Source organism: Chionomys nivalis, chromosome 23 (genome assembly GCF_950005125.1).
Source record: "Chionomys nivalis chromosome 23, mChiNiv1.1, whole genome shotgun sequence".
NCBI classification, from domain to species: Eukaryota; Metazoa; Chordata; class Mammalia; order Rodentia; family Cricetidae; genus Chionomys; species Chionomys nivalis.
This window is the reverse complement of record NC_080108.1, coordinates 46,214,391-46,239,191: the sequence shown is the minus strand read 5'-3', so window position 1 is coordinate 46,239,191 and position 24,801 is coordinate 46,214,391.

Genomic DNA, 24,801 nt, shown 5'->3' with positions numbered 1-24,801 from the left:
TCCTTGGTTAGAGTTACCCCAAGATATTTTATGCTGTTTGTGGCTATCGTGAAAGGTGATGATTCTCTTATTTCCCTCTCTGCTTCCATATCCTTTGTGTATAAGAGGGCGACTGATTTTTTGGAGTTGATCATGTATCCTGCCACATTACTAAAGGTATTTATCAGCTGTAGAAGTTCTTTGGTGGAGTTTTTGGGGTCGCTTAAGTACACTATCATATCATCTGCAAATAACTCAAGTTTAACTTCTTCCTTTCCAATTCGAATCCCCTTGATCCCCTTATGTTGTCTTATTGCTATTGCTAAGACTTCAAGAACTATATTGAAGAGGTATGGGGAGAGTGGAAAGCCTTGGCGTGTTCCTGATTTTAGTGGGATGGCTTTAAGTTTCTCTCCATTTAATTTGATGTTAGCTGTCGGCTTGCTGTAAATAGCTTTAATTATATTTAGGTATGGCCCTTGTATCCCTAAACTCTCCAAGACTGTTATCATAAAGGGATGTTGAATTTTGTCAAATGCTTTTTCAGCATCTAATGAAACTAACATATGTTTTTTTTCTTTCAGTTTATTTATATGATGGATTACATTGATAGATTTGCGTATGTTAAACCAGCCCTGCATCTCTGGGATGAAGCCTACTTGATCATAATGGATAATTTTTCTAATGTGTTCTTGGATTCGGTTTGCCAGTATTTTGTTGAGGATTTTTGCGTCAATGTTCATGAGTGAGATTGGCCTGTAATTCTCTTTCTTGGTTGAGTCTTTGTGTGGTTTTGGTATCAGAGTTACTGTAGCTTCATAGAAGGAATTTGGTAATGACTCTTCTGTTTCTATATTGTGAAATACATTTAGGAGTATAGGTATCAGGTCTTCTTGGAAGTTCTGGTAGAATTCCGCATTGAAACCATCTGGTCCTGGACTTTTTTTGGAAGGGAGGTTTTTGATAACAGCTTCTAATTCTTCACGACTCACAGGTCTATTTAGGTTGTTTACCTGGTCCTGGTTTAACTTTGGTATATGGTATTCATCTAAAAAAGTGTACATTTCTTTAACATTTTCCAGTTTTGTGGCATACAGGCTTTTGTAGTAAGATCTAATGATTGTCTGAATTTCCTCTGTGTCTGTGGTTATGTCCCCCTTTTCATTTCTGATTTTATTAATTTGCAAATTCTCTCTTTGCCGTTTGATTAGTTTGGATAGGGGTTTTTCAATCTTGTTGATTTTCTCCAGGAACCAGCTTTTTGTTTCATTGATTCTTTTAATTGTTTTCTGTGTTTCTACTTTGTTGATTTCAGCCCTTAGTTTGATTATTTCCAGTCTTCTACTCCTTCTAGGTGAGTCTGCTTCTTTTTTTTTCTAGAGCTTTCAGGTTGGCTGTTAAGTCTCCATTGTGTGCTTTCTCTGTTTTCTTTAAGTGGGCACTTAGTGCTATGAACTTTCCTCTCAGGACTGCTTTCATAGTGTCCCATAGGTTTGAGTATGTTGTTTCTTTGTTTTCATTGAATTCAAGGAAGACTTTAATTTCTTTCTTTATTTCTTCCTTAATCCAGGTATGGTTCAGTAGTTGACTGTTCAGTTTCCATGAGTTTGTAGGCTTTCTGGAGGTAGCATTGTTGTTGAATTCTAGCTTTAATCCATGGTGATCTGATAAGATACAGGTGGTTACAGATATTTTTTTGTAACTCTGGATGTTTGTTTTGTTACCAAGTATGTGGTCAATTTTCGAGAAGGTTCCATGAGCTGCAGAGAAGAAGGTATATTCTTTCCTATTTGGGTGGAATATTCTATAGATGTCTGTTAAGTCCATTTGATTCATTAACTCCAATAATTCTCTTATTTCTCTGTTAGGTTTCTGTCTAATTGACCTGTCCATTGGTGAGAGAGGAGTGTTAAAGTCTCCTACTATTAATGTGTGTGGTTTGATTGCTGCCTTGAGTTTTAGCAATGTTTCTTTTACGTAGGTGGGTGCTTTTGTATTAGGGGCATAGATATTCAGGATTGAGACTTCATCCTGATGAATTGTTCCTGTTATGAGTAGAAAATGTCCCTCTCCATCTCTTCTGATTGATTTAAGTTTGAAGTCAACTTTGTTAGAAATTAGTATGGCCACACCTGCTTGTTTCTTAGGTCCATTAACTTGATACGCCTTATCCCAACCCTTTACTCTGAGTAGGTGTCTGTCTTTGTAGTTGAGGTGTGTTTCTTGTAAACAGCAGAATGTTGGATCCTGTTTTCGTATCCAATCTCTTAGTCTGTGCCTTTTTATAGGTGAGTTGAGTCCATTGACATTAAGTGATATTAATGACCAGTGGTTGTTAATTCCGGTCATTTTTTTAGTAGTAAATTTTGTGTGTTTCCCTTCTTTGTGTTGTGCTGGTGAAGGGTCTCTAGCTGTCTGAGATATTGTGGTCATTGTTGGACTCCTTGGTTAGTGATTTTCCTTCTATTACTTTCTGTAAGGCTGGATTTGTGGCTACGTATTGTTTAAATTTGTTTTTATCCTGGAAAATTTTGTTTTCTCCATTTATAGTGAACGAAAGTTTGGCTGGGTATAGTAGTCTGGGCTTGCATCCACAGTCTCTTAGTTTCTGCAGTACATCTATCCATGACCTTCTGGCTTTCATTGTTTCCATAGAGAAGTCAGGTGTAAGTCTGATAGGTTTACCTTTATAAGTAACTTGGCCTTTTTCCTTTGCAGCTCTTAATATTCTTTCTTTGTTCTGTATGCTTTGTGTTTTGATTATTATATGGCAAGGGGATTTTTTTTTTGATCCTGCCTATTCAGTGTTCTGTATGCTTCTTGAACCTTCATAGGTATATCTTTCTTTAGGTTGGGAAAGTTTTCTTCTATAATTTTATTAAATATATTTTCTGGACCGTTGAGATGCGCTTCTTCCCCTTCTTCTACTCCTATTATTCTTAGGTTTGGTCTTTTTATTGTGTCCCGTATTTCCTGAATGTTTTGTGATGAGAGTTTGTTGGCCTTGCTGTTTTCTTTGATCAGCGTGTTTATTTTCTCTATGGTATCTTCAGAATCTGAGATTCTTTCTTCTATCTCTTGTATTCTGTTGGTTATGCTTGTTTCTGTAGACTCTATTCGTTTTCCTAGATTTTCCATGTCCAGCCAGCCTTCTGTTTGTGTTTTCTTCTTTGCCTCCATTTCAGTTTTCAAGACTTGAACTGTTTCCATTATCTGTTTGATTGTTTTTCCTTGGTTTCCTAGGGTATCATTCACTGATTTACTCAATTCTTCAAACTTTCTGTTATACTTCTCATCCATTTCTCTAAGGGCATTTTTTACATGTTGTTTAAGGGCGTCAATCACTTTCATAAAGTCAATTTTTTCTACTTCTTCATGATTAAGGTGTTCATGTCCTCCTGTTGTGAGGTTGCTGGGTTCTGGTGGTTTCATATTATTTTTCAGATTGTTGGGTGAATTCTTGCATTGGCGCCTGCCCATCTCTTCCTTTGAATGCTCTCCTATGGATCTTCTTTTACAGGATCAGGTCTCCTTGCCTACTGTTGTACCTTCCCAGTAATGCTACTCCCCAGTGATGGTTGTCCTGGTGCTCCAATGATGGCTCTCCTGGTGCCAAGATCCGCTCTCCTTGCTGGTTGGGTAGTTCGTAAACAAAGCGCCTACCTTGCTTGGTGCAGGTAGGCCAGTGAAACAGGAACTCCCGCCCGCCTGTTTGCCCTGAGGATTCGCCCCCAGTGCCCAGACAGGCTGAGCTAGGTGGTGTTATGTGCCCAAAGAAGGAAAGGGGCAGAAGGAAGAAGGGTCCTGGATGCTAGGTGGGTGGGATAGGAACAGATAGGCAGTCTGCAGAGAGTAGAGTCTCTGCAGGGAGCCCAGGAGGGGTGGGGGTGGGGTGTGAGGAACTTCTGAGTTCCCTGTCCAGGGCTGCTGCCGCGTCACAAACTCACCCCAATGCTGTCTCTCCTGGTACCGAGCTTAGATCTCCATGCTGGTTGGGTAGTTCGTAGACAAAGCGCCTACCTTGCTTGGTGCAGGCAGGCCAGTGAAACAAAGGAACTCCTGCCCGCCTGTTTGCCCTGAGGATGCGCCCCCAGCACCCAGACAGGCTGAGCTAGGTGGTGTTAAGTGCCCAAAGAAGGAAGGGGGCAGAAGGAAGAAGGGTTCTGGATGCTAGGTGGGTGGGATAGGAACCTTTGAAGACTTTTCTAAGCAGAGTAAAGGGAACACATAGCTGGGATAAAGGCTATGCATAAAGTAAATACTGGTGGATTGTCTTAGAACTGAAAGAAACTAGAAAAAGGGTTAATGAGAGAGAAAAAAAAGGCTTTAAGAAAAGTAAATGTGCAGTGTAATAGAACGTGCAGTATAAAAATGCAAAGATGAATACTAAGGTCAGAAGGACACACGTAGCTGTAGGCAAACAGGGAGATGGGGGAGTGTTTGGGAGAAATAGCACAGAACTCTTTACAAATAAAAATGCCGTAAAAAAACAGGTTACTCTGTATGTAGTTTAAAATCGAAGAATATGAATGCCATTTTGAACTATTAAAGATAATATTAATTAACATATTACTTTTAGAGTTCCGGCATATGCCAAGTTGTTATAAATATCTTCCAAAATAACTGAATTTGAGCATTTGATTAGCTGTGAATCACCTCTAGCCTTTTCTCCATACCCACTGGATGAAATGACACTCTTACCATATGCTCAGAAAAAGTCTCAATCAGTTCTGTGAGTAATGGTTTGCAGCTTCTATTCCTGCCTTTGAGTGGAGCTTGAAATCTTCAGGGTTACAGGCAAGGAAAAAATTCTGGAACTAGTGGAAGGAGGGGCAATATCCTATGTAACTCATTATTCTTTCATAGGCATTGACAAACTCATTTGGAGAGCCCAGCATTCATGGACACATAGAACAATCAAGGGCAAACTCACAGAGTCAGGGAGTCATGCACTTTACAAGATCACCACTGACAGTGCCTATAGAAAGAGAAAAGATCATTTCAGACAGCAGTCAAGAAAGACTGTGTAGAAGAGATGGGATTTAATAATTTTCTGAACAACAAAAAGAACTTATAAAAATGTAGAGTGTGTGACACATTTCAAATCCAAAAACAGTGAGCAGAACTGTGAAATTTTAATGTAAGGCTCACAGTATCTTTGTCATAAGAAGTCAAGAGAAGTGTTTCTTGACTATGGCCAATGTGGAGGTGTCTAGAAGTGATAGTTTTCAAGACTATATTTGTGTGTGAGATGGCAACTGTTAAACTCATTTCTTCATGACAAGCAGATTCACAAAAATAATCCTTCTCCCCAGTATCCTTTCCCACACTTCATAATATAAGGAATCAGAAGAAATCCAGACTGAGTTAAGCCTCCTGTTAATAAATTGACCTAGGTTATATTGGCAGAGTGATGAATTTTTGTAGTGCTCAGATTTGTAGCTTCCAACTCCTAAAGCATTCTAAAAAGTATATAAGAGTCAGCTCACCATTGTGGGAGGAAAAATGAGTGTTTCCCTTGATGCTAATTTGAGTGCTATAGCTCTGTTAGCTGTCTTTTCTGCTGTTCACAAAGAGATTTTTACAGACAGTAAACATAATTCAAAGAAAAACCCAACTTAGCTGCAGAAAGGCTCATTGCATCCTCTCAAATATGGTTTCAATATAAATAAAAGAACAGATTCATAACTGTCTTTGAGGACAAAAACTAACAGATCAGTGGCAGCCATATAGAATTTACAATCAAATTCTGTCAGGTCTCCAGCTACTTCACATGAACTTCTAATTAATCTGAATCATCAAATGACCACTTCCCACAGCTCCTAATCCAGAGGTTTGGTCTTCTCAAAAGGAAGACTGGTATAGTCAGACTTTCTTTTGGATAGCCAGCACCCAAATAATGTCATGGAGACTTATTAATTATGAAAGGTTGATGTGAGCTTAGGTGTGTTCCCAACTAGCTCTTATAACTTAACACATTTATACTAATCGACATTCTGTTACATGGTTCGTTAGCTCTCCTCCGCAATGTACATCCAACTACCCATGTGTCCCTCTGGCATTTATCCCACTGTTCCTATCTTTGCTTGCAAAGTCTCGCCTATCCTTTTCTGCCTAGCTATTGGCCACTCAGCTCTTTATTAAACTGATCCAGTACCTTAGGTAGGCAAGGTAAAACAGCCACACATCTTCACATGGTGTCACAAAGCATCTGGGAACAGACTGGTCAAGAGAAGATGACAGCTTTGTGAAACTGCCGCTTGAAATGTTTACTTTTCAGTTGAAATGTATATTTTCTAGTCCCATAATTTTCAAGATGGTTGCTTTTCTATTAAATAGAGACACATGAAAATAAAATATCTCATGTATCAAATTCCTTCTTAAAGTCATTACACTTACTATGCCAAATATTCAGCTACATTTTTGTGTTTTGGCTTGTTTAATTAATGTAAAACATATTTATTAATATATTTTGCTCTGAATTTGCTAAATGAATATAGTTTTACCATTTTATGTGAAAACATGTTCTAAAAACACTTCTACTGCTTATACACTATTATAACTGAACCTCTAGAAAGAAATTTTCTAAATAAACACAACCTAGGAAATGTAATTGAACATATCTTTTATATTGAAGATTCAGTTTTTTAATAGGAAGGTGTTATATTTCATAAACAAAATTAAGCATAAACTTCCATTTCTTTTTTGAATTAATTAAACTTCATTGACAACAGATTCTTCCCCCTAGAGCTTGAGGACTGTAACAAAACAACAAGAATGACACCCAGACAGATCAAACCCAAGCACTGCTGCATCCCCTAATTCAGCACCTATGTCCCCAATGCAGCTCCCCCTGCAGCCATGCCCAAAAGAAAGGCTGAAGGGGGATGCTAGAGGAGATAAAGGCAAGATGACAGATGAGCCTCAGAGAAGATCTGAAAGTCTGTCTGCTAAAACTCATCCTCTAAAGCCAGAGTCTAAGCCTAAAATGTTCTTACAAAGAAGAGAGAGGAGGTTTCCAAGGGGAGAAAGGAAAGGTTGATGCTGGTAAGGATGCAAATTATTCTGCAGAAATGGACCTGCTAAAACGAACCACAGATAGAAAGGTGAAGATTCTGGAAGTGTCAAGTGAGCTATATGCATTTTTGATTAACTGGTCTTTTGAAAATGTTACCATTTAAAATACTATTTTTTATCACGTTTTATAAAAATGCAAGATTTTTTTTTTACTTTTTTATTTTAAGCTATGTTGTTAGTACACATAGCACTGCATTGTTCTGGGGGAAAGGAAAATTAAATATGTCTCTAATAAAATGTCTCACAAGCTGGATTGTTGATGGAAAACACCTTTCCTTGATAATTTTGGAAGACTTCCATTGACTCCCAGAAGAAATGTCCTGGTGTTGACATATGTCATCACTGTGGTAAAAATTTCTCTGTGGTGTTGGGAAAAGTATACATTCCTTTTTATATCATTCTCTCCCTGTACCATCAACATAGACTCAACCCCCTTAAAAACAGAGACCTGTTGGAACCAGGTCCCCTAAAATTAGTTTTGCCAGTCTATTGGGAAATCTGAACATTGTGGTGACATCATAGAATGCACTCAAAAGGGCAGTAATTTCCCTTTTATGAAAGACTGTGAATCTTCACATTGACAATTCTGCCATTTTCATGTCATTTCCTGAAAGTCAGGGTCAGTTTGGGAAAAGTTGTTAAACAGCATTCTGAATGTGAAATGTCAACCCCCGCTCTAAACTCTTCCTCTTTCTCAAAGCATCCAAAGAAGGCATCATTGCACTGCATGGTGCCTTTTTTTGATTTTCAGTCTATACAAAAAGGGAGTTTATAAGTTCTTGTATGCCATTAATGATTGTCGGTCCATTTGCTGCCTAAAATGTAATGCCTGTTCACAAAAAGTATCTTTAGTAAAGAGGGTTCAATTTGAAAGAAAAGAAAAAAAAGAAAATACATTCTTCTCTATCGAGCCTGCTCCAACAAAGTCGGGTGGGATACATGGAAGAGGGCATGAGGCTGAAGAAATGGCAGATTGTAAGAAATTGCGACAGAAAACACAGGATAGATCTGGGAGGGCTGAAGGTGAATACCAACCATCCCTGAGCTTATTTCAGAGCCTGCTTATACACAAAAGCAGAACAAAGCACAGCACAGTCAGTCAGTGTCTAACCACAGGCCATTCCTGTCCTTGAGTAAGAAGTTTCAATTGTATCTCAATGATCCTGACGTTTGGCATCAGCATTGTTTTACTAAGAGTGTGTTCTTTTCTCATGGGCAAAATGCTCTTTTTAAGAGTTTAATTATAACATTCTCACATCCCCCAAGGATACATGCAGAGCAAGTAAGCTTGAACTCAAATGATTTCTTTATTTTATTTTATTTTTAATTAAAAATTTCTACCCCTCCCCTCATTCCATTTCTCTCCCCCTCCCCTCCCTCCAGTCCAAAGAGCAGTCAGGGTTCCCTGCCCTGTGGGAAGTCCAAGGTCCTACCCCCACTCCATCCAGATCTAGGAAGGTCAGCATCCAAACAGGCTAGGTTCCCACAAAGCCAGTACATGCAGTAGGATCAAAACCCAGTGCCATTGTCCTTGGCTTCTCAGTCAGTCCTCCTTGTCCACTGCGTTCAGAGAGTCCGGTTTGATCACATGTTCCATCAGTCCCAGTCCAGCTGGCCTTGGTGAACTCCCATTAGATCAGCCCCACTGTCTCAGTGGGTGGGCACACCCCTCACGGTCCTGACTTCCTTGCTCATCTTCTCCCTCCTTCAGATCCTTATTTGGACATTTGGAGCTCAGTCCAATGCTCCAATGTGGGTCTCTGTCTCTAGCTTCATCCATCGCCAGATGAAGGTTCTATGGTGATATGCAAGATATTCATCAGTATGGCTATAGGATAGGGCCATTTCAGGCTTCCTCTCCTCAGCTGTGCAAGGATCTAGCTGGGGACATCTCCATGGACACCTGGGAACACCTCTAGAGTCAAATCTCTTGACAACCATAAAATGGCTCCCTTAATTAAGATATATTCTTCCTTGCTCCCATATCCACCCTTGCTCCATCCCAACCGTCCCATTCCCAAAGTGTGGAATATGTACGCATTAGAGTACTACTCAGCAGTAAAAAACAATGACATCTTGAATTTTGCATGCAAATGGATGGAAATAGAAAACATTATCCTAAGTGAGGTAACCCAGACCTAAAAAGATGATTATGGTACGTACTCACTCATAAGTGGATTCTAGCCATAAATAAAGGACATTGACCCTATGTTTCATGATCCTAGAAAAGCTAAATAAGAAGGTGAACCCAAAGAAAAACATATAGTTATCATCCTGGATATTGGAAGGATACAAGATTGCCAAGCAAAAAATTGGAAATTCGGGGGGGTAAAGGGAGATGGGGAGAAAAAAAATCAAATGATTTCTTTAAGTCAGAATTGACTCCAGATGTAAACCAAGTCACAAATGGTCTCCCTCATTTCTCTTCTACATTTTGACCACAGGTTACCCTCTCTCCACTTCTCCAAGGTCTTCTCCCACTATAGAGGGTAAAAAAACCCTTGTGCACACAGACAAGCACAGCAGGAGCCAGGAAAGATAAATACATGATTTGCTTCTTCAATGGAATGAGTTGTATAACATTCCTGGAATGCTAGGAATGGTGTGGTTTTACTACATAGTAATCATTTGCTGTCTGATTAGACAGGTTCTGCCAATATATCCCAGAATTTATGTTTTTAGTTATCCAAAACATTTTTTCTAACTAATGAATGAGCCTGACTTTTAGACCATTAAAACCCACTCTTTCGAGTGATGTTCACCTATGCTTTGCAAAGGTTTAAGTGAGTTCTGTGCTATCGTAGGGGCATACCATCCTGACAGCAACAGACATTCTGTTTACCTCAGTCAAACTTTCTCAACGCTAAATCTTGGGCACTATCTCTGAGTCAATAGTATCCACACTTGTGAAAGAAGACACATGTACTTTGTAAGGAAACTCATTGTAAACATGTTGTGAATTGTTGTGCACTTGTGACTCAGTTAATTGTTTTCTGAATATTTTTTCCAAAGATGATTGTCTGTTTTTAAATATGACTAAATTAAAATGATCTGTAACAGACTCTAGAAGTCTTAGTCCAGTTCTAGTTACAATAAAATCATTCTTGTCTCTTCCTGGAATATTTTTTGTCTCTTCCTTGTCTTCACTACAGCCTGCAGGGGAATTCCCCCAACTCACCCACTGCACCTTCTGTTGTAGCTTAGTGATGGCAAAAAGAAGAATGAATCACAGAATACAATAAACCCATGTGGAAGTTCATTGATAACAGGAACAGGGAGGGGAAGATAAGAGGATCATGAAGGGCAAAGGAGAGCAGTGAAGAGAGAGTGGAGTATGGCAGGCAAAGCTTGCTTTAAAAGGGGGGCCCTTTGAGTATGTGTACAGAGCCTACATAGCCACGCAGTACATGACATAGTGGTTTATAGCCACAGAGTCCCAGGCTGACTAAGTATTTGCTTGAATACTGACATGTGAGGCTGTAAGACTCTGGGGCTGGCTAGGTATTTCCCTGAATACAGACACATACATCTTGCCAGGTGGCAGGCAAGATGGGGGCAGGCTAGCATAATGCCTGATTGCTAATATATTTTGTTTATTATAAAAAGGCAAGGAGTTAAAAGACATAGCAGGTTGGACAAGGAGAAGATCCCAGGTTCTCGAGACTGCTTCCAGCTGACCTGGGACATCAGAAACTTGGGATGTTATGGATATACAGCATGAAGTGTGGCCATGTATATCAGGGTGGGAGTACAAACATGCCATCAGACAGTTTCATGGAAAGGATGTCTATTGGGAAGGGAAAGAAGGGCAGGGAGAGAGAAGAGAGAAAGAAAGAGAGAGACAGAGAGGGACAGAGATCAGCCTCCTCAGAGAAATGGCACAACGAGAGCAGGAGTCGGCAGAGCTTGTTTCTCAATGGAGCCTTTGTACCTGAAGACAGAGTCAGGGTACTGCCTGCTATGCATGCTGCGGTGGCCACCCTACCTTTGCCAAGTCCCCAAGAGGTGGGGCAAGGATTGTGTTAGCTTGGGTGATAACTTTCCTACCTTCTTTTTTATTTAACAAAAAGTGAGGAGTTAGGCATGGCAGGTTAGGGAAATGAGGGGGTTGAGTTCACAAAACTGCTCCTGCTCATCTGGGGGCATCGACCATCTTTGAGCAATCTGAGAAAAGTGGGATGCTGGCCATGTCTTAGGGTAGCTGGCTGCCGTCTGACACCTCTTGGACCTGGCAAGATGATGGCAGAACAGAGGACAAGGTTAAATTTAGGAAAAAAAAATTATTTAGGTCCTGGTGGTTGAGGGGGAGCATGTTAGTGGCAGTGAATGGTGGGGAGTTTGGGGCTGCTTAAGGCCCTGTAATTGAAGAAGAGAAACATCTGTTCAAGGTGAAATCTCCAAGTCAGATCCCTGGAACTTACAAGAATTCTTTGAGTTTATGAAAATATAAGTGTCAGAAACATTAGCAGTTCCACTGTTTGTACTCTGTACTAAAATTTGCATTATAGAAATGTCAGTATACTCATGTCAGAAATGATTTTGTTGAAAGCATTAATAATCTTCCTTCGATTGGAAAAACTATTACAGCAGTCTTTAGCACAATAAACAATACCTTTGAAGTCTGTAGTTAGAAAATGACCAAAGAGAATTTAAAATCTTGAACTTGAAGTCATGATAGTATAGGGTATAGTATGGGTTTTGCACTCTGTCAGAATTGGATTAATAGCTTGTCAAAGCTTCATTGATTAGTGTTAAGACTATGAAAAGAAGAAGAATGAGAGAGAAAGCTGGTAACTTGCATTTGTATACCCTAAAACAGTTTTTTGTCCCCGAAGCATTCTTAGATCTTCACATCTTAAGGACACTTTATATATTTACATAAATAAACCTCAAAGCACCTGTTCTTTTTCCAACATCATGGTATCACCTTAATGTAGTCATTGTAGAGTAAGTTCCTCTAAAAAAGAAACGATAAGAAGGTATACTTAAATCTGTTTTGTGAGTCTATATCTTTTTCCAGTCTAGTAATGAGGTAAATTGTTTCTAGTCTTAGCCTTGATTCCTGCTGTTAAGCTGGCAAAGCTATCAGTTGTCAAATTGCATCAGAGATCTTGAGTAGGATAAACTTTACCTGAGTTAATGTCAAAAAAGAAACAGAGACTTACTTGATTGACTACCTAAAAAGCCACTCCCCAGTGTCCTCCATGGTCACTGAGGGTAAGTCTTAGGGTAGCATCCATCTTCTGGCTGGCAGAGGTAGGCATACAAGTTCCCAGAGGATTCCACAGACTTCTTTGGAGTAAGGACCCGTGGGTGGACTTTACCTTTGTCTTAGGAAACTTGAGGCAGTTGGTGCCCCAGTGTCCTGTTGTCCATAGTCTGAAGAGGGTTGCTGCAGCAGTTTAGGTGAAAGGCAGGTTTTATTGGTGGCCGGCACTGCCACTTGTGAAGCAAACTCCAGGTTGAGGTTTTTCCTCCAAGCTGAGAAAATAGGGGTAGTGCCAGGAGGTAATCTGTCCTTCTGCTATGAAAAACCTTTTTAATGAAACATTTTAAATGCCATATTCCCCAGAATGCTCTGCATTTGAGGGTTGTCTGTTAGGTATATATGAGTAGACAAACTTTATCTTAAGTTTCTTGCCATGAGCACACAGATGGCTAGTTAAGGTTTTATCCCTTAATTAATTGCATCAGTACCCAGCATCACCACAATTAACGAGCTTGATCATTTATATGGTGACTCTAACTTGTATTATTCCTCAATAGTCAACAATAGTTTGACAGCTTCCATAAGATTAGGACTTTACAGTACATTCCAGTTGGGTATAGCCTTAAAAACAGTGATTTTGAATTGAAGCTCCATTAGTGTCAAAGTAAAACCTTTTAATGAGGTTAAGAAAGAAAGCAAGATTGCCATTCCACGGATATCAAACATTTATTTTTACTTATTTAAATTGTCTAGAAGCTTGGTATTGAAACTTTAACAAAGAAATAATTACTTAGGTTTTGTTATTCTGCAATAGATCTTTATAAACTTAATTTTTATCACCATGTAAGAGTACATAGCAATTTAAAAATTCGAGACTTATTGGTTTTATAAGGAGATATAATGAGCAGAGCTCATTAGGACTATTTAAAATATTTTAAAGCAATAATTATATGAGCATATAAGCACAGTTGAATTTAAGTTGTATACACAGATACATATACACAGTTAAACCTAGCTTATATTCATATAAATAGTGTTAAATTAAAAGTAATATAAATACTGAGCAAGAGAAAGCTGGTTTCGCCATCTCTGGCTCACACATTGTAAAAAGCAAACAGGGTGTTTAAAGAAAGAGTAGACCTGCAATGGGTCTGCCCACGGGACCTTACTCCAAAGAAGCCTGTGGAATCCTCTGGGGCCTTGTATGCCTACCTCTGCCAGCCAGAAGATGGATGTTACCCTAAGACTTGCCCTTAGTGACCATGGAGGACCCTGGGGAGTGGCTTTTTAGGTAACCAATCAAGTAATTCTCTGTTTCTTTTTTAGCATTAACTCTGTGGAGCAAAGGCAAAAAGGTGGAAAATCAAAGCTGCCAGTGAACAAGAAAACAGATTCATTGCAGGTGAAAGAGAACAGATCTGATGCAGATGGGCTTGGTTGTAGGAGTTCCTTCTGTTTGTGTGTTGCTTTCATTGGATAATGAATAAAGAAACTGCCTTGGCCTGGTTGATAGAGTGGAACTTAGGTAGGTGGAGAAAACAGAAATGAATGTTGGAAGGAAGAAGGGTAGAGGAAGAGAAGCCATGGGTCCTCTGCCTGAGATGGACAGTGGTCAGAATCTCGGGTAAGCTACTGCCACATGGCAATACACAGATTAATGGAGATGGGTTAAACTAATATGTAAGAGTTAGCTAATAAGAAGTTCGAGCTAATGGCCACACAGTGATTTAATTAATACAGTTTCTGTGTGTGGTTATTTCAGGTGTAAGTTAGCCGGGTGCCTGGGACAAACAAGAGCCTCCTTCCTCCTGTAAGTGGGCTAGGTGGGAGGGATCTCTGAGTGGGTGCTCAGGTGGGCCCTGCCAAAAACCACACCACTGCATAAACATGCCACATGCAACAGTTAGTGTAAGAGGAATTTTTAAAAACGTAAATAATGGTGTAAAGGCAACTGGTGACAGGTGATGATGTCATTGCTCTGGCTGTGGGGACAGGTTGCTGGAAGCTGTGGGTGGACCTGCACAGGTGTGAGGTTCCTCCCTGACCCAGTCGCATATGGGTCACATAGCTATTCTTAATAAAGATGCCTGTGAAGACATCTGACCTGCCCTTAGCCAAGATGGCTCCTGTGCACCTGTTATAACTCCTTCCATTTACCTGTCTGCTGGCAGAAGTTAGAAACTTCCGACCCATAAAACTTTAAGATATGCTTTTATCGGCTTGTTTCCCACAGAAAGATAAGGTACTGGCTCAGGTTGTTCTCTGGCTCATCAGCTGAAAGAATGAGGGCTGGGGCAATAATCCTGAAGGATGGCAAGTCCAAAAAGGCCAAAGGCACAAATCTAAAGGCATAAAGCCAAAATGGCTGTAGCCCAAAATGACCCGTGGGTCTGAGAAACGGAGATGCTACTCAGTGAGGGCAGTGCTTTGCTCTAGGCACCGGGAAATTTGCCAGAGGTGATTTTAGGTGAAAGGGACCAACCATAGCACTGAAGTCAGTGGCTAGGGAGAAGGGAACTCCTGGACTGTAGGCGGTGTTGTGCAAAATGATACAGAGGTCAGGTAGATAGAAGAGGATTGTTGAGGGCCTCAAGACACCCACCCATGGGGGGGGGCAGAGAGACCCTGGCCATGTCCAGCACAAATGTAATGGTCTGTGGTGTGGGGTGAGACCAAGGGTCTCATGGCGGGGGACAAACTTGCCATCATAAAGAGCTTATGTGGGAAGGAAGTTTATTGAGGAAAGGAAGGGAGTTAGGGGAGAGAGAGGAGAGAAAGTGAGATAAAAAGAAAGAGAGAGACAAAACAAAAGACTGAGGCCTCCTCGGAGAAACAGCAGTAAGAGAGGGAGTGGGCAGAGCTTGTCTCTTAAGAGACCTTTGTACCTGCACACAGAGTCAGGGTGCTGCCTGCTCTGCATTCAGGGGTGGCCACTTTACCTCTGCCAGGTTCCCAAGGGGCAGGGCCAGGTTTGTGTTTGTCTAGCTGATAGCATCAGGACATGTCCTGGTCTGACTGGTCGATTCATTTCACCATCCAGGCTCTCTGGAACCATCTGGAGTCTCCTGGACCAGGGAGGATGTTGTTCAAAGTGAATCCAAGTTGACTTCCTGGAACTTACAAGAATTCTTTGGGTTTATAAAAAGATATGTTTTAGACACATTAACATCCCCACTGTTTATAACCTATGCTGAAATCCAGAATACAAAAACAGTGGTATACTCAACCTAGTAGTAGTACTGTACCAGGTAAAAGGTTTTTCAGGATCAATAATTTGTCATTATATTGTCAATTTATTAATGTTATAATTTGTCAAGTAATGATAAGACTATGAACTTGTGGAGTCAATATAACAGTAGCATAATGAGAGAGGAAAATATAGAACATGTTCTATTCTTTTAAATGTCTCAAATCTCTATCTTCTTATCACCAATTAAGCTTTCTTATTTTTACATAAATGAACCTTACATGAAATTTACATAAATTTGCATAAAAGCACCTGTTCCTTCCCCATTATCATGGCATCACCTTGAAAATCAGGAGAGGCAGGTGGTTTGTTATTAAGGGCAGTCAATAGTAAAGAATTGGATTGAAATCTGTTCTGTGAGTCTCCTTTTTGAGTCCAGGACTGTGGATATCTCTGGGGTGTTGTTGTCTCTTACCAACCAGCCATGTTTGGTAGTCTTTGCACCTTCAGCTCTGTAGCTAATGGTTGGTAGTCCTGTAGCAACAGTTAATTGGTTTAATTACACGTTTTGAATATGTCATTGGGGATACACACATACACACAAATACATAAAATAAATCTTGATGAAAGATTGGCTTGCTTCTTTTTAAAGGACCTTCAAGTACAAACTGTGGGAACATGGGACTCACTTGCATTGAGACACAGTAGTCAGTCATATCTGGGAGCACTGCCATCCTTATCGTCACAAATGCCCAAGGTAACCTAAGTTTGGATGGTAAAGAGGGTAATTTTTCACCAAGTTTGGAGGGGAAATTAGTTGGACTCTGGGCTTTATATTTTAGTTTTGCTAAATCTAGTTGACTTACTATTGCTGTGGTTTGTATTGCATTGAATTAGTTACTCTCTAAATCCGGAGTCCAAACAGTGCATTTCTTCACTGACTCTGTCCTCCTTGTTGGGAGAAATACCTCCACCCTAGGAGGCAATTCTGCATCTTCCCTAGGTGTGAATAGAGTGTCAATGCAGTAGTGGGGGGAGGGGGTGCATGCCAGTTGTCCTCTGCCTGTTCTCTTAATTCTGCCTCCACTCTGCTCTGTTCTGCTCTGCCCTGATGTGCAGATTTATATCAACTTGATCTAGGGTGAGAGCAAAGAGATTCCCAAGGAGGACTGAAGGAGAGAGAAGAAATGGTGAGTACATTTGATTCCCAGCTCCTTGGTGTCAAACTAATAAATGGGTGAATGAGTGGTATTTTCAGCTATGGTAAATTGAGTTTTCATTACATTTACTATAGATTGAATAATAAGTAAGCTGTTCGACTATGCTTCTAGCTTTGTGACAAGTGTTTTGACTATGTTTTGCCTAATCCCTACACACACACACACACATTACTATGATCAACTTTCCACAGATTTCCATTTTATAAAAAGAAAAATAAAAGGTATTTCCTTCCATGCAACAATCTGGGCACAGAGTGACATGTAGGATGAATGTCACCAGCCTCACACGTGGGAAGACAAACAAACTGACGACTGCAGTTGACATCTTTGTGGTGAGAAGACAGCATCACCTATCTGTATTAATCTGCACCCATCTGTCCCATGGGTTAAGGCAATGGCATTCTATCTCTACAGGGTACCACCAAATTCTAGATGACTTGAGCTATTTTAATGATTTCTCTACAGCTGTTCCTTGTTTTCTTGTGAGTTTTACTGAAATGTACATCTTCTTGAAAGGAATTTTCTCTCCACCCTGATAAACTCTTCTTCACTCCTCTTATCTTGCAGGACTCGCTTGCTTGCGGAGTTCCCAGTTTACCAATGACAGGAGTCAGAGTGGGAGGCACAGGCTCCAGGCTCCCAGCAGAGCCTCTGCTTTTCAAGAGGAACCCTGAACGAGCCTGACCTCTCAGAAGTGACATCTCCGCCATGCTCTTGTTGCTGTACAGCAGGGCCCTTCACTGTCCAGGCCACTGCTCAGCTGCTGAGCTCATCCCACTCAGAGCTTACATTACCTTTATCAGCTTGTAATTCTCTCCTAGCTGTAGAATCCCTAAACTCAAACAAAGGTGAGAGAGAGAGAAGTGAAAAGGGTTCCACCTTTTGCTCCTTGTGATGGGAAGTAATCTGTCTTAATGACGGATCTGTTTTAGCAGAAGTTGCCAGTAGGAAAATACTTCCCAGTTTGTAGATTTATTTTTCATTATGAGTACATTTAGTAATACCAAAATTTAGTAGTGTAGAAATAAATTTTCTGTTAAACTCAGAAAGCCATTGTCCTTCTGCCAGACACTTAAATAATTTCCCAACTACAGAATGCACAAGGTTTTGTTTTTCCTCCTGCTGAGCTGTACAGAATTGCATGGCAAGGCTTCTTCTTTGCACTTTACATGTTGAAGGTGGTGGTTCAACTAGCCCTCTTTCATTTCCATGTCCCTCTTAACTCAGGCGTTGCCATGGTGACAGGCATCATTTGGAGATGTCTCTCATGGCAGCCCTAAAGCGTTTAAGGGTGCTTGAACATTCCTCACAGGACAACGCACACTTTATATTGTTTGCTAACTACCTTTACAGAGAAACCTTGTCTCTAACAAGTGCAATGCACTTGATATTCTCTTCTGTATCATTTCTGCAAGTTCATAGTGGGTTTCTTCTTTTATTATTGAGGACTTTCGGCTGAATATGCTAATCTGTATCAGGACTATGGCCCTCAAAGCACAGAGAAATTAAAGAAAACTAATGTTCTTGAATGAATATTTGTTATAAGAAAACAAGAGTGCATTTGTTCTAACATTTATGATTCATGAGGATATAAGGCAGATCTCAGGGTCAACAGCTGAGTTGGGAATGCAGAAGAGGAACTCGTGTGCACAGGATCCCAGGTATAGTGTCTTTGGTGGCTCTGGGTTTGGCACTCCGGGGGCTTTGGCATTCCTAAGGATGATGGTAGGGTGATAACCTAAATTTCCTTCAAATGGCTAATTTGTGGGTCTTTCCTCAGAGTACTAAGGCTGCCCCTTGTGGCAATCCAAGGTATGTGTTTGGAAGATGCTGCTTCCAAAGTCCAAAAAAGGCCACGGAAGGAATTTAAGACATGAGGCACCGGACTGAGCTCCCAAAGTCCAAATGAGGAGCAGAAGGGGGGAGAACATGAGCAAGGAAGTAGTCAGGACCGCGAGGGGTGCGCCCACCCACTGAGACAGTGGGGTTGATCTATTGGGAGCTTACCAAGGCCAGCTGGACTGGAACTGAAAAAGCATGGGATAAAACCGGACACTCTGACATGGTGGACAATGAGGGCTGATGAGAAGCCAAGGACGATGGCACTGGGTTTTTATCCTACTGCATGTTCTGGCTTTGTGGGAGCCTAGCCAGTTCGGATGCTCACCTTCCTAGCCCTGGATGGAGCAGGAGGACCTTGGACTTCCCTCAGGGCAGGGAACCCTGACTGCTCTTTGGATTGGAGAGGGAGGGGGAGATGAGTGGGGGGGAAGGGGAGAAGACTGGGGGGAGGGGGAGGGAAATCGAAGGCTGGAAGGAGGGGGAAATTTTTTTCAATTAAAAAATAAAATAAAATTATAAGATAAGGTAAAAAATTTATCAACGACACTTATCAAAAAAAAAAAAGACATGAGGTCTTTTCTTTCTCTAGAAGGATGATAAAGAGTGATCATGCTTTACCACAAAAGCACAGTGGTTGGAGGGGGGATCACAGGAAACTGTGTTCAAAATTGACATCTTTCTGTATTGTTTTGGGAAATCATTTAACTTCACTTGTCCTTTTTGTTGTGAGTAAAAGCCATTAACAGGGGAGCCATCTTTCTGCCCCTACACTTAGCGTCTCTAATCCAAGCCACCGTGTATGTAAAGTGTTACAATAGCACTTAAGTCACCCCATAAGACTCTTGTGAGGAATAAGTGAATTAGCACGCGAGACTGGAACACTCCTAGTAATATTTTAGCACGTGAAACAACTGCCCTCTATAGTGTTCATCCTCTCAGCTGCAGCACAAGTCTGTCCGTCTAATGCGTATTTCTCCAGATTTTTCTGAAATAAGATTTAAACCAAAGATTGAGAAACTAAGAGATGCGTCTTAATTCTACATAATTCTACAGCATTTAGTGGTCTAACGTGTGACTGCACAGTCAGTTCTGTGCGACATAGACCCTGGGTGGTGACAAGGGCAGAGGCTGATGGACACAAGTAACATTCAGACATTCCACGATACCTTACTATCACTGCATCAGACCTCTTTGAATTGGGTAATTACAGTCCAATGCCTTGGGAGTCTGCCACCGACATACATTCAGGTGTCTGTCCCAGGGAGCAGGCGTCCTTAGGAATCCAGATCAGAACAACTACCCACTGACCCAGAACATCGTCAGCTGCAGATGAACTGCATCAAGATGGGCCCGTGTCCAAGGTGTGTGGCTCCCTAAATATGTTCAGTCAGTCTTTCTCAGACTGCAGAGACTCATGGATCAAAAACCATTATGCTGAAACCAGAGAAACTCAAAGCCATCCAAAATACAAAATAAAATTAAAAATGAGAATTATATCACATGTCTTCTAACAGTGATGATTTGCCTGTTTTCTTACTGTCTGGAAAGTTATGAACAAAAATGAAATCATCAATTTCTATTCTCTAGGGTTTTCCTTTATGTTATGGGGGATAAATACAGACTGAATTTCCTAGATCTAAAATTACTACTTTTCCTTTGAATATTTTTTAGAGTGTGCATGACATTTTAATTCAATAATATTCATTTTCCTCTCTGAGTAAAGCCTGGTAATAAATCAGTGTTGCATTTGTAATCAGTACTGGCATTTCAGATGACATATATATTTTCAGGTTATAGACACAGCAAAAAATATTTTCAAATAGTAGAAATCTTGGGATTTCAATATGTACACATTAATTTGCATGCAGATATATTTGAAAATACTCACACACCAAGAAGACACACACCACACATGTACTCAAACCAATTCCATTGCTACTGACACTATCCTCAAATCCCCATGTGGAATAAACACGTCTTTGACCATGGTGTAAACCTCAGAAGGAAAAGAAACAAAACTGGGTGGTGGTGGCACATGCCTTTAATTCCAGTGCTCAGGAGGCAGAGACAGGAGGATCTCTGAGTTCGACACCATCTTGGCCTACAAAAGCTAGTTCCAGGATAGACACCAAAGCTACACAGAAAAACCCTGTCTCAAAAAACCAAAAATAAATAAATAAATTTTAAAAAGAGAGAAAGAAGAGAAACAAAGGAAGAGTAAGAGAAGATCCAGCCTGTTAGAATTTGCAGCATGTCAGGGCATTGAGAAGTCTGGCTAGTTGAGCCCTATAATGGATACCAAAGATACAGTTCAAGGTTTGAAGATTTGTTTCATTTTTTTTCTGTAATCTTTGGCTACAACTTAGTTCAGTGAGAACTCTCAAGACTGTACTACAGTGAGAACTCTCAAGAGTGTGCTAATGACTCTGATCTTCCGTGGACCTTTCCTAACTTTCTGAGCTATGAAGTAATGCCAGTGCAGCCATATATCAGGAAGCAGGAGACGGAATACTAGAAGTGAATGTTTGCTTAGTCACACAAACCTATGTGGGGCAAATTCTACGCGCCCCTTTGTGCCAGGAGGAAAAAGAGGGGACTGGCTCAAGATTTCTTGTCAGGATAACAGCATTCATAGCTTCTTCATAGCTTCAACTACTTGCATATTCTGATCTCCAAAGGCTCATGCAACTTCTCAATCCCACCAAGGTGAACAATAAGTTTACACATGTGGTCTGTGCAGAACACAACACATTGCACTTAAGAATCTCTCTCTCGCTTGCTCTCGCTCACACACACACACACACACACACACACATACATATATATTTTTCATGTGAGTTACTGAAAAAGAGTGCTGGTTTGCCTAATGCTCTTCAGAGATAAACAATGAGATCCCAGACACAAATCGCATGCTCATAAAGCTGATGCCCTACTGCTGTCAGCTTGAAAATTTTATGCTGTTTCTCTGAACTTTCAGCTTTCTGCCTGATGGTGGGTGAGCATGCACGTGGTAAAGGGACTCCCACTTTCTACTGCTGGTGTCTGCATGCACCACCCATGATGCCCTGAGCATCAGATTATGCCTGTCTATACGGCCAGTTACCCCAAAGGTCACTTTGTGTGTTACATGTTCTCAGTCTGTTTTGGATGTTAAACTATTCTCACCCAGAAAACAGCAACAAACCAACCTCATTGGACTTATTGTTTGTTCTTCACTTGTTACTACTGTAGTAGCTAACTGCTGATGTAGAAATACCTATAGAAAAGGAAGATATATTTTCTTTCCTTCTTTCTTTTTTTCTTTCTTTTTTCCTTTCTTTCTTTCATTCAATTTGTTTTGTTTTTTAAGACAAGGTTTCGCTGTGAATCATTGGCTGTCCCGGACCTGACTCTGTAGACCAGGCTGGCCTTGAACTCACAAGGATCGTCCTGCTTCTGCCTCCCAAGTTCTGGGATTAAAGGCGTGTCAGGGAAACTGAAGGAACCCATAAGGATGACTCCTGCTAAGATTCCTAACAACAGTGGATAAATAGCCTGAAAAGGTTCTTTCCTGTAATCAGATTGGTGACTGCAGTCATTGTCATCATAGAACCTTCATCTAGTAACTGATGGAAGCAGATGCAGAGATCCACAGCCAATCACTGGGCTGAGCTGTGGAAGTCCCAGTCCAGTTGAGAAGAGGAAGGAAGGATTATATGAGCAAGCAGTTCAAGATCATGATGAAGAAACACATGGAGACGGCTGACTGCTTACCTGACCTTGTGGGAGTTCATGGATTCTGGACGACAACTAGGGAGGCGGCATGGGAGCAGCCTAGGCCCTCTGTATCTGGGTGACAGTTTTATAGCTTGGTGTTTTGTGGGGTCCCTAGCACTTAGACCAGGACCTATCCCTAACACATGAGCTGACTTGTTCGAACCTATTTTTTTTATGGTGGGATGCCTTGCCCAGCCTTGATGCAAGGTGGAAGAACTTGGTCTTGCATCAACTGGGTATGACATGCTTTGTTGACTCCCATGGAAGGCCTTATCCCTCTGAATGGAGACAGAGGAAGAGTGGATGGGAGGGGAAGAATGGAGGTGAGGGAGGGAACAGGAGAGAAGAGAGGGGAAATTATGATTGGTATGTAAAATAAATAAATAAAAAGAAAGAAAAAAAGAATGAAAGAATAGTCAACCAGGGCTTGTTTCTCCTCCAGTGATTTACTAACTACGATGCTTGGAAAAATACTTCTATCAAAAAGTAAAAGAAATTGATAAATTACAATGGTATTACATATGTTTACATATCTACATGCATATATGTATTCATACAAAAGGTATACAGACACTGTATATAAAGAAGCATAAGCTTCTAACACATGTTGTATAATTTCAGTGATATGTACATAGCTTGATTATTCCAATTGAAAGTTAGTATCTAAGCAACTTAATTATTAAGATAAAAAGATTAAATTTAAATAATTGAAAGCCAACATTACACAATGCAAAAGTAAATGACAAATGAATATTGATATCTTGCTTACTTCAAATACTTATAAGTAGTAATTAAATGCTAGAAGGAGAAAGGAATAAGGAAAGTTGGTCTTCTGTTGCTTGCTATTAGTTAATTAATTAATTTTTTATGAGATACAGTCTCACTCTGTGGTCCAGTCTGGCTTAAACTCTGCAAGATTCCTGCCTCCAACTTTCCAGTGATACAGTTACTGACACATGCCCCTCTGCCTAGCAAGAAAAAGCTTCCCAATTTAGTACACAAACCAGGCATTCTTCCTGCCTGCTAAACTCAATCAATACCTAATATTGTAATTTTTAATATTCTACAATTATTTATAATAAGATTTTATTCATTATTTTAAAATTTTATTTGTTAATTCAATATATCTAAATGTTGTCCATCCTATCCTAACTCCAACTTTTCTGAAGATCCCTGACCCCAATCACATCATTGCACCATTTTGTGATTCACTCAGAATAGAATTCATGGTAAATATAAAAGACAGAATATAGAATACCAGGAGAGCAGGTGGAAACACTTAGAAAGCCTGTTTGACATCCTATATGCTGGTTGGGGTGTCTCTGGATACTTGGCCTCCCACAGTTTCACATACAGGCTTCCTGTCTTCTACATCACCTCATCTGTCACTCACTGATATTGACTAGATTTTTAGATGCTATGTCTTTTTTCAGAGGTCTTCATGGCTATCATTATTGAGTTGGTCACAGGATTAAACAGATTCCCTGCAATAACCTTTTCACTTGATTGAACCTGTTACTGATAACTTGCATCTGAATTTTGGGGTGGAGATCTGCTGGAGGCTGGCTGAATAATGAGTGATATCTATGTCTTGTAAACACACAGCTAATTCAGTATCAGAGTGAGGTTAATGACATCAGCATACATGCTTGAAGACCATTTGCTGCATCTAGACATGTAGAATCATCACAATCAACTATCATACATGGACGTTCTTGGTCCTAGAAGGCAACTGTAGAAATGACATGAGTTTGGACATCATCCATGAGTTACCATCAAGATTGTTTTTCTTATGTAAGTTAACTATCATCTGAGTGTACTTCTTCTTAATGTGGAGCAGCAAGTTTTGCAGAATAAAATCCTCTACTGAAAAGCAAAATACACCGCATTCACCATCTCAACACTTTTAAAAAATAAGGGCTATTGACATTAACCAGGCCCCCTTCTTACCTGCATCCATCCAAGATTCTGAGTAGTATGTTATTCGTGTGAACACCTGAACTCTATTAATATTCCTTCTCCAGAGTCTGATGACTGCAGCAGTCACAGCAATCTGCAGAAGCAAGAGTGGTGGTTACAATAAAGCCAGTCAGCCTCACCTGATGTGGCCAGGGAACTGAATGTGGTGTCAAAAGGGAATGGGGCTGTTCCAAAATCTGAGAATTGCTCTATTGCTTCATTAAGCCCTGCATGGTTCTCTGTCCCTCCTAGACTCTGAGAGCTGCTTGATAACCTTTGAGTAAATGTTATGCTTACATTAGCTGGGACTCCCTCTGATACCCAAGTTGATGTGTGTATTCTGATCCCAGGAGGTCTTGACAAATGGTGTAGAAACAAATAACTCATTTCTGAGAATGTTTCTCTACTCTTCTTGGAAAGGCCAGCCAAATCTTACTGATGACAGTGTTCTGGAGGAAGAATGATGGCTGACTAATTCATACTGTATTGGAGAAATGACTAGAGCATCTGGATATGCCAGTCAGCTACAAAGGGATAAGTTAGCTTTAGGAGAAGAATGTCCTTTCCTTTAT